Genomic DNA, 4,711 nt, shown 5'->3' with positions numbered 1-4,711 from the left:
TCCTTCCGTACCTTCTCTCTTTCTGATTCTTGGTTTAGTTGGCATTTGGCAATTGGTCTTATTTTTTCACGGTTTTTCTTGATTCATCCCGCACACGACAGCTGTCCACGTAGACATTAAACGGTCAACCTGGTGAAGACCAAAACTCAAAAAAAAAGAAAAAGAGGGAAAAGGTGGAGAGTGAAGACAGCTATCCACGTGTTATTTATGTAAACCTCATGGTACTTCCATGATATTTTTCACTGCGGCCAATGCCGGATGCTTGATTGCTAAAACTCAAAAGGGTATTTCTTGGGTATCATGGGAGAAGCTCTGTAACTCAAAACAGCATGGTGGTTTAGGGTTTCGTGATCTCTATTTTTTCAATAGAGCTTTATTAGCCAAACAAGCCTGGAGATTACTTCAGAATCCTAGTTCATTGTGGGCCAAGGTTATTAAATCTAAATATTTTCCTAATGATGATTTTCTTGATGCTAGGTGTGCGAAGGGCTGCTCTTGGGGTTGGCGGAGTTTACATGTTGGGAAAGAAGTTCTTAAAAAAGGTTTGATTCGAAGTATTGGTAATGGTTACCAAACAAAGGTATTTTTTGACCCTTGGATTCCTGAGTTACCTTTGAACCGTATTTGGAGAGTTCCACCCTCTGGCAGTCCTGTATGGGTTGGTGAATTAATACATTGGCCCTCAAGATCTTGGGATACCTTTAAATTGCGGCTTTGGTTTTCAGCGTCTGAGATTAGTGCAATTCTTAGGATTCCTATTTTATCTGAGATTGTGCAGGATAGATGGATGTGGAAGCATACTCGCACAGGTACTTTCACTGTTAGATCTGCTTATTTTATGGAGTTAAACGCCTCTTTGGGCTTATCTACTAGAGGCACCACTTCTGTCTCTCTATCTTTTTGGTCTAAACTTTGGAAAATTCATACGCTTCATAAGATTAGACTGTTTCTCTGGAAAGTAGGTCATAATGCTTTACCTACAAATTTTCTTTTGTTCCAAAGAGGTGGTTGCTATACTCCTTTGTGTCTTTATTGCAAATGTGCCCCTGAATCAATTGTTCATATTTTATTTCATTGTCCTTTTGCAAAACTGTGTTGGAAGGTCTCTCCCCTTCGGTTGGATACAGATCTTTTCCATGGCCATGACATTGTGGACTGGTGGAACTTTATTGAATCACTCTTTCAACATTCTGGTAATTTAGATTGGGTACATACTATATGGAGTGTAGTAGCTTGGTTAATTTGGAAGGCCAGGAATGTTTATCTATTTGAAGGGCGTGAACCCAGCATTAATACTTTTCTTTGGTATCTAAATGGTTTGTTGCAGGATATTAGTGGTCACTTTATTGAGGATGTTTCTACATCGGCCACAACTGAAGTGTTGGATCCTCCTATGTTGGTTGTTTCATCAGGTGTATTATTTAATGATGTGTCTCCACAAACGACAAATGTTGATGATATCAATTTTTTTCATGTATTTTCAGATGGTTCATGGGACTCCACAACTTCTCGTAGTGGTCGTGGAGGGATTATCAAGACATCCTCTGGATCATTTATCGCTGCTCGTATGAAAGCAAGTTGGGCTTTATCTGCACCGCAAACGGAGCTGGAAGCAATGTATGACATCCTTCAAATTGCTTCTAATATAGGGATCAAGAATATCAAGTTATTTTCTGATTGTCAAGATGTGGTTTCCATTTTACATGGTGCTTCTAGTACTTTGGATTGGAATTGTTCAAACTTAGTTCAACTCATTAAGAACTTTTTGTTGGGATTTGACACTTGTGTAGTATTACATATTTCGAGAGCAGACAATGTTTCTGCCGATATGTTAGCTAGAGGTGCTCGTCATTTGGGTATGTCTAAAGTTTGGTGGATGCAGCCACCACGATGTCTTGATCCTTTGTACTCTGTTCCTACTGGGAGGATTTCCCCAGACTTGTTTCTGTGAATGAATTTCTTTTTCTGTGTTTGGCCAAAAAAAAAAAAAAAAAAAAAGATTGCTAAAACTAAGAAGATGTAGTAAATTCGACTCTTGCTATGCCATATACAATAACCTTATTTCTAATGTTAAAAAAAATAATAATTTAATACAGTTCCCTTCCTTACAATTCCCTGCAATTCCCTCATAAGATTGTGCCATGTGGCATTTAAGTAATCCAAAGGTTACCCAACAAACTAGAGTTTAAATAAAATTCAAATTTATGGGTGGGTTTAAATAAAATTCAAATTTATTTTAAATTAGATAACCGTTGGATTACTTGAATGCCACATGGCCAATCTTATGAGGGAATGTGGGTTGGTGTTATGGGATTCACATCGTCTGTAATTCATTTTCCTACAATTCCTGGTAATTCCCTCATAGGATTGTGCCATGTGGCATTTAAGTAATCCAACGGTCACCCAACAAACTAGAGTTTAAATAAAATTCAAAGATATGGATGGATTTAAATAAAATTTAAATTTAATTTGAATTGGGTAACCATTGAATTACTTAAATGCCACATGGCACAATCCTGTGAGGGAATTACAGGAAATTGTAAGGAAAGGAATTACAGACGATGTGAATCCAATGTTATGGTAGCATGATGAAATTTTTTAGAGAGAGATGATCTTAGTTTTCCAATGCAGTCTGTGTATAAATTATACTCAACAATCGTTCCAAATGAGATTCACAGATCAAAATGGTGGGAGATCCAAAATGACAGGAAAGATAAAAGTAGATTATCCATTAAATTCACAATAACTTAATTTGTCTGCAATATGGAAAAAATAAGCAAGTGAAACTCACTAAATAGAGATAGGAGAACACGAAAAAAGTATTTGTGAAAAAGTTTATGATTTGAGCATCACATTTATCATTTTTCCGCATTTCACGTAAAGCTCCACTAAAAATATAGAACTCTTAAATAGATGATATAAAAATGTGGGTGGCACGTCAACATATAAGCTTTCTTCATTTTTTTCACTTTATTAAACCAAACGAAATATGTTTTGAATTATGAAAGAAACAATGTGCTTCTCACCCTTTTTATCCACCCGGTTTTATTTCCTTAAACAAACACATCTTACATGTCTATGAAACATTTGTGATGCCATCCAAGTTCTTTTTTTGGTATCTGAGGTTCATCCGGCTGCTTGCGTGCACCTTGATTACATCCTCAGGGGGATGCTTGTCGTCCACAAGGGTCAAACCCATGACCTCTCCACTGAGAAGTATGGATCTTACCACTCTTCCAACTTTGCATTTACAATCAGGTTCACATCTTCTACAATTCTCACTCCTACAATTTCTATAATTCCTAACTAGGATTGTGATATGTGGCAATTAATTATCCAAGGGTCAAAAATTATAACCCAGTTAGGAATAGAATCTAATAAATTCCTAAATTTTTTAATTAATTTCATCTCTCATTTTTTTCTTGAGACTTATTTTTAGGAACTTATTAAATTCAATTTCTAATTATGATCCTTGGATAATTAACTGCCGCGTGTCATAATCCTAGATAGTAATTACAGGAAATTGTAGAAAGCGGGAATTGTAGAGAATGTGAACCCGATGCCATCCCTCACCTTACGATGGTTTTTTTAAATTTAAATGGACTTATGAGATGCAATAGTTTCAGATTTTGGTAACCAGCCGACAGTCTACATTCTTATTATATAGGAGTAGGACCCTCTCTACCTATAATCTTGCAACTGTTTTAACTTAAGATAAATTAACATTTTTATAGGAAAAAAAAATAGCTATGCCGCGCCCAAAATCAAAACGTATGCCATCCTGAAATCCACATTTCACAGCGTGAGGTGAAAAGGGTTCTAATACCATGTTTGTTTGCAAAGAGGTAGATTGAAAAGAAAAATGGAAATGGAGGTTATGTTGCCATGAGCTTCAATTGGTCGTCTCTTACTATTACTGGTTGCCTTCCAACTAGTTTCAGTAGTGGTCACGATGTAGCTTCTCCGCCCTTGTGACGTTGTATCTCTCTGCCCTTGTGGTGTGGTTTCTCTCCACCCCTGCAGCGTGTTTGTCTCCACTTTTGTAGCGTGTTTTGGCCCCTATAGTCACTTGTGATGGTGGATGCATTTTTTGCATCATTTGAGCTTATTTACTATTGTACGTACAACTTTATTTATAAGGCTTTATTGGGTTTTACCCAAACCTTAGCCTGAAACACCTTGTCTATTGCACGTCTGACATTTTGGTCACATTCATCTCCTTGGTTCGGATGTTCTTGTTTGAATCCTGTGTTTCATGCATCTATCTTTCTGTCTTTCTTTTTATAATGTATTTTGTTTTTGTTGCGTCTTTGTACTTTTTGTTCAGTTCAATGAATGAAGTTCTCTCTTAAAAAAAAAAAAAAAAAAAAATATTTTATCCAATAAACAAAAAATAAAAAATACATAAACAAAGTAAGAGAGGGAGAGAATTCATCGAATAAAAAATGAAAATATAATAAAAATCAAAACTAAGAACTTCTATAAAAGAGGGGAAAAGTGAAACTAAATGAATAAAAACACACCAAGTCACATACACTGGAATGTTACTGGAAAAAGGAGAAAATGAGAAAGAATAATTAAAAAATAGATAAATATAATCGAAAAAAGGGACAAAAGTAAGGTAATTTCACAATTTGAAACTATCAAAAGCGAGGTAAAAATTTACATTTTTTGCAAGAATTGAAAGTAAAACTTTTACGAAGAGAGTAAA

Source organism: Hakea prostrata, chromosome 7 (genome assembly GCF_041222555.1).
Source record: "Hakea prostrata isolate BN-2017 chromosome 7, UWA_Hpros_2, whole genome shotgun sequence".
Classification (NCBI taxonomy): domain Eukaryota; kingdom Viridiplantae; phylum Streptophyta; class Magnoliopsida; order Proteales; family Proteaceae; genus Hakea; species Hakea prostrata.
This window is presented reverse-complemented; position numbering follows the sequence as displayed.